Here is a 16,093-nt window from a genome sequence, read left to right as displayed (position 1 = left end):
CACTCTCTGGGTGAGAACAGTCACCTAAATTAGGGATATGGGGTTAGTTTATGCACATTCAGAAAGGAAGAAAACAATCACATTTATAACTATATTATACCCTATGTTTCAGAGAAGTAATCCTATTAAGAATTCAACAGACCTCATGACATTAAAAGGAAATGTTTGTACAATTACTGACTTTATGGTTCTTAGTTGTATCCTGAGGGGAGTCAGTAAAGGAATAAAGGAAATATACTTTTAACTATATTGGCTTTATATGAACATTTGTTTATTTAATTGTTAATATTGTTTAAACATATATTTCTTTTATCTTAAAGCATGGTTATCAATATCCTATTGTTGATGAAATAATGGATTCATTCCATTTAATTTTCTTAAATAGGCTAACAAATGTACAATAAATTAAGTTATTGCCACTTCAGAGTTTCTTGCCTTCTCTCACATATATTTTCTTCTGTGGTATGTATCCACTGCCTTCTACTGAGAGTTTTAATAGTATGCCTGCCTCCACTTACCTCCAACTCAGCTGTTCCTAAGTACAGAAATAATTACCAGCTGCCCAATCTCTCTTTCCCTGATCAATGAGGTGTCATCTGGATATAAGAGTTTTGCATCTACAAAAGCATAGGAGGTGCGTGGATGGCTCAGTGGGTTAAAGCCCCTGCTTTCAGCTCAGGCCATGATCTCAGGATTCTGGGATCGAGCCCCACATCAGGCTCTTTGCTCAGCAGGGAGCCTGCTTCCCCCTTTCTCTGCCTGCCTACTTGTAATCTCTCTCTCTGTGTCAAATAAATAAATAAAATCTTAAAAAAAAAAAAAAGTAGGGATCGGAGGTAGTGGTTTGTAATCCCTTACTTGCCCAATATATTGCTTCAGCCACAGTTTCTGCGTAATACCTCTATCCCTTCCTTTATTCTCGTGTACCCTGTGAGCTAAATGTTTTATCCCTCAAAAGGCACTGCAAGACCAGAAAGCTACAAGAGAAGAAAAGAGTGAAGCCATACATGCAGGTTATAGAGGAAAAAGAGAAGAATGGAGCCAGAAAGAAAAGAGAGGGTCTGCTTTGTTCTTCTTAGTCCAATATTTGGCAATTGGCCTGTGCTCTAGTTTTACCTTGCTCTTTTTCTTCACTTTAGAACAAATTACTAGAATGTGTTGCTTAGGGTTGGACAGACTGACTGGCTCTCCTCAGTAACATCAAAGTTTCTCCTTCTTCCTCCAGTTACTGGCTAGATAGAATAACCTCCCCTCCCACCTCCCTAAATTTGATTTCTACAAATTCTGGAGATGAACCAAGTTTATTTGCTAAAACCAACTCTATTTGAGCTTAGCCTCTGATTACAGAGCCAACTCTCTCGGGGCTGTGAACTCAAACTCTGCCTCCTCCAGTTCCTGCTGTATGGATGGAACTCCCACTCCCATCCCTTAACCCCACTTCAGGCTGCATTTCTCTACTTCCAGGCTAACATGAGACGAGCACACTCTATCACAAAGCCACCTTGACAACAATGGAGCTGAATACTGAGTCTGAATTCTCAAACCCAGCAAGACCACTATGAAAATGTAAGGGTACTGATCTAAAAGGACTAGGACCCTAAAACATGGGATTGAGAAACTGGGGTATACATACACTTGAAAACTTTGTAATCCCAGGCTTCTTTTACTCACAGAGCACTTTGTTGTATAATCATCCTTGAAAAGATAGTTCAAACAATACAACTTAATATAAGCCATTCAAAAATGAAAGAGACTCATGGAGAACTATCTCCCCACAACACCTAATCCTTGGGCACCTGGGTGGCTCAGTGGGTTAAGCCACTGCCTTTGGCTCAGGTCATGATCTCAGAGTCCTGGGATCGAATCCCACATTGGGCTCTCTGCTCGGCAGGGAGCCTGCTTCCTCCTCTCTCTCTCTGCCTGCCTCTCTGCCTACTTGTGATCTCTCTCTGTCGAATGGATGAATAAAATCTTTAAAAAAAAAATCTTTGTTTGAATACCTAATCCTCATTTCTTTTCTTTCTTTCTTTTTTTTTTTTTTTAAGATTTATTTATTTATTTGACAGAGAGAGATCCCAAGTAGGTGGAGAGGCAGGCGGGGGGGGGGGGGCGGGGGAGGAAGCAGGCTCCCTGCCAAAGAGAGAGCCCTATGTGGGGCTCAGTCCCAGGACCCTGAGATCATGACTTGAGCTGAAGGCAGAGGCTTAACCTACTGAGACACCCAGGTGCCCCCTAATTCTCATTTCTATACCAAATCACTACTGTCAGAATTTTCCTATATATGTATGCTCTCTGCCACTCTGATTCTGATTTGACTGACAGGGCTGGAACCATTCAGTTTGAAATGTCTTCTGTGGTATTTAACCAAGCTCCTATCAACAGGACCCGCAGTGCAAAATGATAACAACTTGCACTGTTGACTTCAACTATATACCCCACACTCCGGCTGAATAAACCCTACAAACCATTAACATTTAGCTTAGAAAGCCACGTAACACCCTTCTACTCGGTCCAAAACATCAATTCAGAAAGAGCAGGATGTATGAAAGATTCCCCAACTCCACCTTGGACTATAAGTAAGGCCCTTCAACCAGTTGAGCCTGACCTACCTAGACGCCTTCCATGACCTTATTTTTATTTAATTTTTTTATCAACATAGAAGGTATTATTTGTTTCAGGGGTACAGGTCTGTGACTCATCCGTCCTATACAACTTGCAGTGCTCACCACAGCACATGCCCTCCCCAGCGTCCATCATCCAGCCACTCCATCCCTCCCACTTGCCTCCACTCCAGCAACCTTCAAACACTTAAAAGACTCATGAATAACCCAAAGGTGCAAGTCACTATTTTTTCAGAGGGATGGAAATTATACCTGGTTCCCCATACAAGAAGTAAATACCAATGACACACAAGTACTCCTGGAAAGAAAGGGTTATTTACCATTATTAGGGCCCCCAAGTGGAACTGCATCCAGTCCCAGCCATTTCATGGAGTGGAAATGTCACCGTGCTATTGGTGTGAACAAAAAGGCCATACTGGAATAACTTCCTTCAGGCAGTTTCTCCAAAAACAGGTAAGAATCAATAATTCCCAATGATCTAGGAACCATATGGTCTACCAGTTGTCTGGGTGCACTTTGGCCACACTATCAACCTGGGCCCCACAGATCAAACTTGAGGAACTTCAAAGAAAACTTCTGGATGTAGTTTTGGTTATTGTAATGTCCCCATTTCCATAGGAGAGTAAAATATTTTTATGTCCAAAATAATTTAAAAAGGTTAATCTTTAGAGACTTGTAGTTTTTAAATATTAACTGAAGTGCCAAACATATTTTATGTCTCTTTTACATGTTGTAAAAATTGCAGATTACCAAAAATTCACATATGAATTAGTCTGTTTATAAAGTAATATTTTAAAATTAACATAAATACTTATTTTTCTACATATATTATGTAGTAATTAAAATGACAACTTGGGCACTATTAGAGCTCTGATTTAATTGAGGGATGTTTGGCTGATTACAAACAGTGTATTCATTTTATAAAAATGAAATTCTAATTAGCGTTGGCTTCCTGTCAAAATCAGTAATTAAGAAAGTTGTCAAAGTCAATCCTATTATTCATCTTGATAATGAAATTATTTAAACATCAAACATGAATGTTCTATTAGCTTGAGGAGTATAATTGTTGTTAACATTGCTCATAGGGCTTAATAAACGTATTACATCAGCTACATTATCTACCTAAATACCTGTACACAGATGCTTGTGATTAAGAATTTGTGAAGCTTTGTAAGATTAAGTATGTGACTGAGATTGTTTTACAAATAATATTTAACTTCCTTGAGTTGGTTCATGTAATACGGGACAGCATGGCTCTCTATTTTTCTGAAAGTGAACCAGTATACTTTTTTATGACCTGCAAAGTTAAACTGCACTTATTTAAAGTGTTCAACTTTATGACTTATGGCATGTATGCCCATGAAACCATTACCCATTACTAAACATATCCATCAATCCTGAAAGTTTTCTCCTACCTGTTTAATTCCTCCTTCCAGCCTTTCCCCATCCAAACCCTTTTCCAGGCAACCACTAATCTGTTTTTATTTCTTGTTATATATTTGACTGAATTTTATAGGAATACAATCACAGACTAAGATTTTTGTCATGATTCTTTCATAATAATTATTTTGAGATTCAACCATGTGGTGTTATGTATTAGTGATTTATTCATTTTCACTGCTAAGTAGTACTCCATTATATAGTTATACCATACTTTGTTAATCCATTCATCCTTTTGGAAATTTGGGTTGTTTTCAGGTTTTAGCAGTTACAAAGATGCTATGAATACCCATGCACAAGTCTTTGTATTGGGATATATGCTATTATTCAACTTGGATAAATCCTAGAAATACACAGATAATAGTAGGCTTATATTTTACATTATTTTGTTTCAAACTTCTAAACTTTTTCCTAAATGGAAAAACTTGTACCATTTTATATTCCTACTCATAGGATATAAGTTTCAGTTCCCACATATCATTACATATGCTTGGTTTGAACAGGTTTTTTGTCTATTTTTACTACTTTAATGTGTATGTAATAGTATCATATTGTACTTTTAATTTACATTTCCCTAATGACTAATGATTTTGAACACTTTTCATGGACTTGTTTGCCATCTGTGCCTTTTCTTTGGAGAGTTATCTGCTGAAATGTTGCTTAATTTTTATTGATATGTCTTTCTCATTATCAAGTTTTGAGAATTCTCTATATATTTTGGATAGAAGTCTTTCATCAGATATGTGATTTTCAAATATTCTTTTCCAGTCTTTCTTTTAATTCTCTTAATAATATCTTTTGAGGGACATTTTTGAGGGACATTCTTATTTTTTAATAAGCTCAATTAATATATATTTTTAAATAAATCATACTTTGGCATACACAAAGGACACAAAGATTTTTCTCTTTTTTTATTTTTAGAAATTTAAAAATGTGTAGCTTATTTTCATGCTGATGATATTTTTTGAATTTTTATTTAAGATGTATACATTAAAGATTTTTTCTTTTTTTCTGCATTTTGATGTACAAATGTCCCAAAATCTAAGTTTTTTTTTAATTAATTTATTTATTTTCAGTAAAAACAGTATTCATTATTTTTTCACCACACCCAGTGCTCCATGCAATCCGTGTCCTCTATAATACCCACCACCTGGTACCCCAACCTCCCACCCCCCCGCCACTTCAAACCCCTCAGACTGTTTTTCAGAATCCCTAGTCTCTCATGATTCACCTCCCCTTCCAATTTACCCCAACTCCCTTCTTCTCTCTAACACCCCTTGTCCTCCATGATATTTGTTATGCTCCACAATTAAGTGAAACCATATGATAATTGACTCTCTCTGCTTGACTTATTTCACTCAGCATAATCTCTTCCAGTCCCGTCCATGTTGCTACAAAAATTGGGTATTCATCCTTTCTGATGGGGGAATAATACTCCATAGTGTATATGGACCACATCTTCCTTATCCATTCATCCATTGAAGGGCATCTTGGTTCTTTCCATAGTTTGGCGACCGTGGCCATTGCTGCTATAAACATTGGGGTACAAATGGCCCTTCTTTTCACGCCATCTGTATCTTTGGGGTAAATACCCAGGAGTGCAATTGCAGGGTCATAGGGAAGTTCTATTTTTAATTTCTTGAGGAATCTCCACACTGTTCTCCAAAGTGGCTGCACCAACTTACATTCCCACCAATAGTGTAAGAGGGTTCCCCTTTCTCCACATCCTCTCCAACACATGTTGTTTCCTGTTTTGTTAATTTTGGCCATTCTAACTGGTGTAAGGTGATATCTCAATGTGGTTTTAATTTGAATCCTGTGTTTTAAAATGTATTCTCCCTATCCATCATTTCTCTATGTTCAGTCTCTCTTTTTGTGTATATACCTATATCCACACACATCTCTAAACTGTCTATTCTCTTTAATTCATGTTAATCCTTTTTATACCCATCTTTGTTAGTTTCACACTGACATGAAATATAGACTTTTATAATAAATCTTAAAATTAGACACTGTGACCCTTCAAAATTTTTGTTCTCAAAGTAATTTTGTCTGTATTAGAACCTGTAAATTCCTAAATAAAATTTAAAATCAGCTTACCATACTTTTCCTCTATTTTATGTGGTTATCTTTTAAATTTTATTTATATATACTCTCTCTATATATTCTATACAATATTCTATATATTAACCTAAAGTTATTGTTCTTATATCTAAAAACCATATTCTTCTCAACTATAAATTCTTGCAGATTTTTTGTTAGATTCTATTGAATTTTCTACTTGGACAAAAATGTATTCTGTAAAGACTATTTTACTTCTTCCTTTTTAGCCAGAATGCTTTCATTTTTATTTTTTCTTATTGCATTTGCTAGCCCTTCCAATTCAATATTGAATAGAAGCAATAAAAGCAGACATTCTTCCTTTTTTCTGAGTATTTAGTCTTAATCATTTCACATGATACTAGCATTAAGTTTTTCACAGAGGCCCTTTGTCAAGTTGAGGGAGTTCCCTGGTATTTCCATTTGTTGACAGTTTTCATCAGGAATGGCTTTTAGATTTATCTATTCCAAAGACTGATTTATTTATTGAGAGAGAGCGAGCCTGCAACCAAGGTGAGGGGCAGAGGGAGAAGGACAGAGAGAATCTCAAGCAGCCTCCCCAGCAGGGCTGAGCCTGACTCTGGGTTCAATCCCACATCCCTGAGATCATGACCTCAGCCAAAACGAAGAATCAGACACCCAACTGACTGAGCCCCCAGGTGCCCCTAAATTTGCCAGTTTTCTATGTTGCTGAATTTACTATCATAAAACGGCTTATTATATTCTTCTTATTACATTTCCCCTTATTAATATCTTAATCTCTATAAAATCTGTAGTGATGTAACCATCTCATTTCTGGTATTTGTCATGTGGGTGTTCTTTCTTTTTCTCCTTATCAGTCTTGCTAGAGATCTGTCAATGTTCTTGATCTTCCGAAAGAACCAACTTTTCTCTTCCACCTCAATTTTCAATCCTGCTCCATACAAGGCTCTGCTACCTCCTAATGCTGTGGCCCCCAGTGTATACCTGCACCCCAGGGGACAGCCCCACCCCTGTGGAGTATATGAAGGAGTACAGCAAACAGGTATTCGCAGAGGGGTCCAAGATCAATGAGAGCAGGAATCAGCAGGACGACAGTAAAATGTTTATTAGAGGCTTGAGATGGGATACAAGCAAGAAAGTTCCAACTGAATATTTGTCTCGATTTGGGAAGTTGTAGACTATACAGTTAAAACAGATCCAGTGACTGGAAGATCTAGAGGATTTGGATTTGAGCTTTTCAAGGACGATGCTAGTGTTGATAAAGTTGTGGAACTGAAAGAACACAGACTGGATGGCAAACTGATAAGCCCCAAAAGGGCCAAAGCTTTTAAAGGAAAGAACCCTCAAAAAGGTTTCTGCAGGTGGATTTAGCCCAGATAGTTCTGACGAACAAATTAAAGGATATTTTGGAGACTTTGAAGAGATTAAAAAATATCGAACTCCATGGATACAAAAACAAATGAAGAAGAGGATTTTGTTTTATCACATATATAGACGAAGAACCAATAAGGAAATTGTTAGAAAGCAGATATCATTGGGGCTCCTGGGAGGCTCAGTTGGTTAAGCATCTGCCTTCAGCTCAGGTCCTGATCCCAGGGGCCTGGCATCCCCAGGGGCCCCACATTGGTCTCCCTGCTCAGCAGGGAGTCTGCTTCTCCCTCTTCCTCTGTTTTCCCCCTCCGCTGCTCATGCTTATTCCAGCTCACTCTCTCTCAAATATATATATATATATATATATATATATATATATATATATATATAAAATCTTAAAAAAAAAAGAAAGAAAGAAAGAAAGAGGAGAAGAGAAAAGAAAAGTAAACAAAACAAAACAAAAGAAAAATGAAACGAAAAGAGAAAACAAAATGGATATAATCAAATCGGTTCTGGTAAGTGTGAAATCAAAATTGTACAACCCAAAGAGGTATATAGGCAGCAATAGCAACAAGAACAAGGAGGAAAATATACTGCAACTAGTAGACGAGATGGTACTAGGAGTTATGCAGGAGGTCAGGGCCAAAACTGGAACCAAGGACTTAACTCTGATCAAGCATATGGAAATTATAATAGAGCCTATGGTGGTAGGCAGTCTGGCTATGGAGGCTGTGATTATACTGGGCATAATTATGGGAACTATGGATATGGACAGGGACATACAGATTGCAGTGGCCAACAGAGCACTTACGGAAGGTATCTGGAGGGGGTAGCAATCACCAAAACAGTTAGCAGCCATACTAGAGGAGGATGCTGGAGAAGACAGGAGGAGACTGCTAAAGTTAACCCCCCGGGACCAGACTGAAGACTGGTGTTCTGTTGATCTAAGATGATTATTTTGCAAAAGGTTTTCTAACGTACAAGACACAACTGCCATGAACTGTATATAGCTGCCACTTAATTTTCTTTGTTTTTACTTTGGCTTTTGCTATCTGTGCTATGACTCTATGTGGATTTGTGTTAATACAAATCTTATCTAGATGATTTCATGCTAATCCTCAAATAAATATTTCCTTCTGTGAAATAAATAAATTAATAATTGAATATAAAAGAAAAAAACTTTTGGTTACTGTGATTTTTCCTATTACTTTTCTATTTTCTGTTTAATGATTTCCCCTCTCATTTTTATTATTGTCTTTCTCCTCCCTTCTTTGGGTTTCACCTGTTCTTCATTTTCTAGTTTTTGTTTAAAGATTTCTAATTTCTGTTTAAAGATTTTATTTGTTTAGTTGACAGAGAAAGAGGGAGTAGGGGCAGTGAGAGAGAGAGGAAGCAGACTCCCTGCTGAGTAGAGAGCCCAATTTGGGGCTCTATTTGGGCTTAATCCCAGGAACCTGAGATCACGATCTGAGCTGAAGGTTGACTCTTAAGGGACAGAGCCACTCTGGGTGCCCCTGTTTGTTTTAAATGAAAACTATGGTTCTTCATTTAAAACCTTTTTTTCATTTCTTATATAGGTGTTTAGTGTTATAAATAATTTCCTAAGTATTGTTTTAGTGGAATCTCACAAATTTAGATAAAAAATGTTTTAATTTTTATACAGTTAAAAACCAAATTTAATTTTATTGCTTCCTCAATGTCTGGATTATTTTAAATTGTTTTATTTCAAATTCAAATATTTGGGAATTTTTTAAGATCAATTTTAAATTGCATTCTATTATATTCAGAGAATATACTTTGTACAACGTAACTCTCTAAAAATTGTATTAAACATGTTCTATTGTCCAGAATATGGAAGGAAAGTCTTATTAAATGTTTGGCATGGTCTTAAGAAGAAATTGTCTTCTCTTGTTCGTGGAATGTGGAACAAATTTCAATTCATTAAAATGCAGTTAAGTCTTCTATATCCCTTAGTGATTTTTAGTCTGTCTATTAGTCTATTAGTCTATCAAATACTGAGAGTGGTATAAAAATATTTAACTATAATTATGGATTTGTCTTTTTCTCCCTGGAGATCTATCATTGTTTGCTCCTTGTATTTTGAATCTCTGTTATTAAGTGTACAATAATATTAGGGTTAGTATTGTTATGACCTCTTCATGAATTGCGTTGTTTGTGATAAAATATTTTTAGTAACTGGTTTATTCATTGCTGTGAAATCTACCTTATCTGATATTAAAAAAAGAGTCAGCTCACATTTCTTTTGATTAATGCTAGGAAGTTATATATGTTTCCACCACCCTTTGAACTTGAACTATCTGCATCTTTGTATTTACAATGGATATCTTAAAGGCAGCATACAGTTGTTTCTAGGCTTTTTATGCAATTGACCATCTTGGGCTTTTAATTTGGATGTCCATACCATGCCATTTATAATTAACAATTTTCTTATGTCTGTGTATAAATCTCTCATCTTGCTATTTGTTTACCTGTGCCCCATCTGGTCTTCTTCCATTTACACCTCTCTCTCTCTCACCTTGGAGCAATCAAATATTATTCTGTTTTATTTCTTCTGTTGGCTTATTAGCAACAACACTTTTTAACAAATTTTATTTCAGTGGTTATTTTATTAGAGTTTATAGTACACATCATTAGCTACTTTCCAGCTATCTCTAAATGATATTATGCCACTTTACCAATGCCATGTTAAAGAGCCTTACCAGGAGCACCTGGGTGGCTCAGTTTATTAAACGTCTGCCTTTGGTGCAGGTCATGATCCCAGGGTACTGGGGTCAAGCCCCACAAAGTGTTCCCTGCTCTGCCGGGAGCCTGCTTCTCCCTTTCCCTCTGCCTGCTGCTCTCCCTGCTTGTGCTTTCTCTCTCTCTCTCTCTGTCAAATAAATAAATCTTTAAAAAGAAAAAGAGGGAAAAGTACAGAAAAGAAGGAACCTTACCAGAATTTCCTTCCATCTCTTTGATTTTGTTGTTTTCATTGGTAGGATTTGTTAGTGTGTTTCAGTGTTAGAACACTTAACACAAGATCTGCCTTCTTAATGAATTTTGAAGTACACACCACTGTATTGTTAACTATAGGTATCATGCTGTAGAGCAGATCTCTAGAACCTATTCATCTAGCATAACTGGAACATCATACACATTGAACAATGACCTGTTGTTCCATAGTTGTATCTTGTTTTTAAAATATATAAGATATGTTAGGAAGGTCTAGGGCAGGATTTAGTCTAAGTCTCAGTATCTCTCACTGCTAAGGTAAGAGCTTTTTATGTTCTATACCCACAACTCCATAATTTATGGTGAAAAGAGGTCAGTTTGGTGGCTTCTGGGAATACTGAGTAGTATTTCCTTTGACCCTTTCATGTGGCTCTTTTACCATTCTCAAGTTGTGTCTTCACTACTTCATTTGTGAGCTCGCTGGTATTCTTCTCAATTCTCAGCATTTATGTATATATGTGGAGGTCTCTATGGATCCCTCTCCTTTGCATTTCCTGCCCTGTGAACTTCATCTGCAACAACTTCCCTAACTTCTCAGCTACATCCCTTCAACTCAGAGAGGCAGCCAGACTCTGCCACTGGTCCCTGTTCCCTGCCCACAGCCTGGAAGATATCTCAAGGTGTAAGCTAGAGAGTCTTCCCCCTCACCTTATGTGTTTCCTGTGGTTAAGGATCACTCTTCTATATTAGCTAATGTTCAATGGCTTTAAAACCATTATGGCATATATTTTTATTTTTTTTTTAATTATTTCATTCAGAAGGATAAATCTGGTCCCTATTTCCCTATCTCGGCTGGAAGCAGAAGTCCTCAGAATGCTTCTTATTAATAGTATTGGAAGTTTATTTTACAGTTCACAATAAGCCCTACATTATTTTTTTTTTTAGGTATAGCAAAAAAATATATAATAAATAATAACTTTTTATGTTGCTTCCTTGAACAATAAAAAGCATGACTCTAAAATAGAAAGATCATAAAAATATAACCATTATGTATAATTCTCTTAGATTAGCAAATAATCCCCTATTTTTATAACACATATCCATTGAGATATATAAACGGCTATGGATAGGTTGTACTGTTAAGTACACACTGGAAAATATGCATGAGAGTCTCTCCAGGAACTAGCTCAGTCATGCTAAAAACAATGGGCATACCGCTGGCATAAGGAAAAATACTAATAATACTAAAAACACTAGCCCTACAAACTTTATGTCATGCTTAACATTATCTGTGAGGAATGGACACCAGTCATGTCATCCAAGACTTTATTAAACATACACATAAACGACATTTAATTACTTCTATGTTAAGAAAAGAAACACCCAATTATATGTGCTTTTCTCACCAAAAAAAAAAAAAAAAAGGCTATGTAAAGCCAAGAAAAGAGAATGGTATCAGTACTGAGTCTAATTAGTCTTTCAATCCTTGCTCTTCTGTTTGGTGGCAAAATTTACATTTCTGAATCCAAATTTTCCTCAACTGTAAAATGAAAATGGAATAAATTATAAAAGATAAATAATAATAAGACAATAAGATAAACTAGTCACTAAACACAATTCATTTCTGAAGATGTTAAGCAAATATATAATTTTTTTTCAAATATATAATTTTAATGATGGGCAGAGATCAACTGAAATCCTTCAAGAATTAACTAGAAATAATAAACATGTTTTTAATGATAATTATTATCAAAGATGTCTACACTGAAAAAGATGATGTTTTCCCCCTGCTCTATCCTGCTAAATCATGGCTTCAAACTCCAGAAATGACACTAAATAAAAGTAAAATGAAAGTCCTAAAGGTGGCAAGAAGGCGGCCAACTGGTTTGCAACCTCAGGACTGAAGAAACATCATGGCATCAGGGCTACTTGTCACCCCTTCAACAAAGAGATAAAGAGCAGTCAGACCTCCCTTATCCCAATTCCTGACCTAGCAACAGAAGGCAACTAGGAAAACTTATTCCATTGTCAGGTTAGATGGGAATCCTTCTGAAAACCTCAGAAGAATTGAACACTACTAGGAAAGGAAAATCTGCTGAGAACCCAAAAATAAGTGGCCGAGGAAGCGTTCTTTTTTGCCGCCAGGTCTGAGCCTCCACTTTCCAGCCAAGAGATTCTAGAGTATGTGGGTAGTACCAACACACAGGAAGCCTATCAGTCAATAACTGTGTCCTTCCAGGCAAAGGTTCTCCTCCTCACTCAAGGATATTGGAGAGAGACTGTGAAACAAGAAAAAAGGGTCCAGTCAAAGTGGCCTTATCCTAGAAGCCTATTTGTCTTATGTGCGCAAGTATTTCCTGGCCTGCCCAGATATGCCTGACAAGTGAGCAGGAAGGACAGAGGGGACTCAACCATAATTTAAACAGCATGATCCAGGCAGCCTCTTTGTCCTCGAAGGCCCAAGAGTATTTACATCTGCAGGATCCCTCCATGCCCCTCCTCTACCTAGAGAAGCCAAGCAACCGGTTTCTGCTCTGTAGGATCCAAAAGGAACAAAAGCAGCACTAGATAAACCAAATAGCTGAAAAGTCTCCAAAAATAAAGCTGTCATTAAAAACACATCACACCAAAGTAGGCCAATACTCACATACCAACTCTAAACATTGATTGCCAGCTAAAATAGAAGATTTAGATAAGACCTGGAGCCTCCTAACAGACAAAAAACTCTAGGATACGATAAACAACTAACCATCAAACCAATAATCAGTAATATCACAACTTGAATAAGAAAAGGAAATCAATGAACAGTAATACAAAGTTCAATCAGATGGAATTACCTGACCACAATTTCAAGGCAATCCTCATAAAAGTGTTTCAACATTCATTTGCACTTTCTCTTGAATCAAATGAAAAAAAAAAAATAGAAATACTCAGCAAAGACACAGAAGTTATTAAAAAAAAGGAATAGAAATTATAGATACAAAAATATAAAGCAAAAATTAAAATCTCATGGGATTTTTATTAGAGCAAGATAAAACAGGATAAAATTCAGTGAACTGAGGACAGAGAAATAGATTTCATTCCATCTTAAAACAAACAAAAAAGAACAGAGAAAATTGACTGAAAAGGAAAAAAACTGAACACAGCCTCAAGGTCCAGTGCAGTGGGAAAATAACAAAAGATCCAACATTTGTACACTGGTGTCCCAAAAGGAAAGGAAAAAAAAAAAAAAAAAAAAAGACTGGAGCTAAAAGAATATTTGAAGAATAGCAGAAAACTCCCCAAATTTAGCAAAAGGCACGAATGTATAGTCCCAAGAAGATAGGCAAACTGCGAACATAATCAACCAAAGAAATTCACATCAAGACACATTACAATTATACTTTTTTTAAATACTGGAGACAAAATAATTTTAAAACAGCTGAAAGACCACATTATCTATTTAAAAAGCACCAATTAAAATGGCAGCAAATTTCTCATCTGTGACCATAGAGGCTAGAAAAATGGCACAGTATTTTTCAAGTGTTGGAGGAGGAAAAAAAAAAAAAAGATGTGACTGGTGACTGGCAAATTCTGCAACCATGAAGCTATATTTCAGTAATGAAGGGGGGAGTAAACACATTCTCAGGTGAAGGAAAAAACTAAAAGAATCTGTCACTAGGAAAGACTGGCTAAAGGAAGTACAAAAGGAATATGACAAAGAAGTTAACTTAGATCATCAAAAAGGAAAAAGAGATCATGAAAGAATAGTAAGATGAGTACATACAACAGACTATCCTTTCCTCTTGAGTTTTATAATATTAGATGATTAAAACAAAAATGTGCCAACACCACCAGATACTTAAGATAATGATCTATAAAAGTGGGAAAAGGAAAAGGCTGTGTGGCTCAGCCCAGTGAGCATGGGATTCTTGGTTTTGGCTCAGTTCATGATCTCGGGGTTGTGAGACATGCCCCACATGGGTGTCTGTGCTAAGTCTGGAGTCTGCTTGGGATTCTCTCTCCCTCTGCCCTTCCCCAACTTGTGTGCATGCTCTCTCCCTCTCTCTCTCAAAAAAAAAAGAGAGAGAGAAAAAGTGTGAAAGGTACTTAAATGGACTATTTCCACATTTTGCTTGAAGGGGTAAATGTTGTTACCAATTGTTTCTTTCAAGTACATATTATACTATACATACATATTATGGAATATACAAAGCAATCATGAAAAAAGTATACAAAGAGATAAATAAATAAATTCAGATGGACTCCCCAAAAGGTTCAAATAACTCACAAAAAAGCAAGAAGAGAAAGGAGAAAAATGAAAACAAGAGGGGCCAGAAACATTTTATCCTTCATCCTAAAAAGTATGTATCTCCACATGCCCCATACCACTGTATCACTAGACATTTTTCTAAAGGTGGAAGGCCTCTGAGTTTTTGTCAGAATATTTTTCACTATTTTACATGCAAATATCATACCCATAAATCTAGAATTGTTAGATCTAGTTGTTAATCTAGTTAAATCTAGTTTTTAGATCTTGCTCACCAGATCCAATTAGCATAATCTTAGTGCAATGGACAAGTATGATGTCCTACAGAAGAAAAATGCAATCAAGTTCTCAGTTTACTAAATTATGACACAGAACTAGAAAGGTGATATGCCACAGAGATAGGAGAGTGAGCATGTTTCAGCCTTGACAGGTGAAAACAAACCACTTCTGGTGGTTTTTATTAAGAGATACTGAGGGGGGGAAAAAAAGGAAGAAAAGAAAAAAGCATTTGCCAGATTAATGGCTGCTTACCAAATATCAGGGATGCACTGAACAATAAAGACACACCCACTAGAGTAGCTACAATTGGATTAATTGGTTAAATTTGTGATAATCCACTGCTATTCTCCAAAATCTGTATATTTTCTGCCCAGGACAAATAGGTAAGTTAAATGAGGATTCCATGGGAATCACTGCCCCTGCACCATTCAAGTGCCGCATGGTGGCACTAGTCTCTGCAATCCCTCCAGGACTAGGGTGTTGCTCTTCCTTTACTCTTCCTAGGCAGTAGCTCCCACTTGGCTTTTTGTTGTTGCTATTTTTAACCAAAATTAGGGAATCAATATGACGATTCTGCAAACTGCCAAGTATGTCTATTCCAATTATGCATTCTGAAATCAGGGAAATGACCAAAGGATGGGTCTGGAGACCCCACTGGACCCACTGTGAGATGGACCTGAGCTAAAATCCCATTAACCATTTGATCTCCATAAGCTCCTATCCCAACGAATATCACAGGGACTTTCTGGATCTCCTGGAATTATCTATTACCTCCTATAAAATCTGATTATTTCCTTTTCCCTAAATGCACATTCACTGTGCATAGGCCATCAGTTCTGCTGGGGAAGGTTGGAAGAAAGGTTAAAAGCAGAAATTTTTGGTAGTGTTGGGGGTCTTTCCTCAAGGAAATCTGTTTCAACTTCCTTCACAGAGTGTGTGTCAGTAGAATGACTTAAGTCTAGGAACTGAAGGACTGTAACTCTGTTTTCATGACTCAAGTTGGACTTCTGCTCACTTGATGTAAAACTCTTCCCCTTGTAAAGTCAAACAATAATTTCAGAGATTCCCTTTTATTTGGGATTCCCTTCATGGGACTCCA

The 16,093-nt window shown here is 36.7% G+C and overlaps 1 pseudogene; it reads left to right on the top strand.

Annotated features, from left to right (window-relative positions):
* The first annotated feature begins 7,161 nt into the window (after positions 1-7,161).
* Positions 7,162-8,378, top strand: LOC122918108 (annotated as a pseudogene).
* The last annotated feature ends 7,715 nt before the right edge of the window (positions 8,379-16,093 follow it).

This window comes from Neovison vison, chromosome 10 (assembly GCF_020171115.1).
Source record: "Neovison vison isolate M4711 chromosome 10, ASM_NN_V1, whole genome shotgun sequence".
Lineage (NCBI taxonomy): Eukaryota > Metazoa > Chordata > Mammalia > Carnivora > Mustelidae > Neogale > Neogale vison.
The sequence above is the reverse complement of the archived record's forward strand: the minus strand, read 5'-3'. Positions and strand labels throughout refer to the sequence as shown.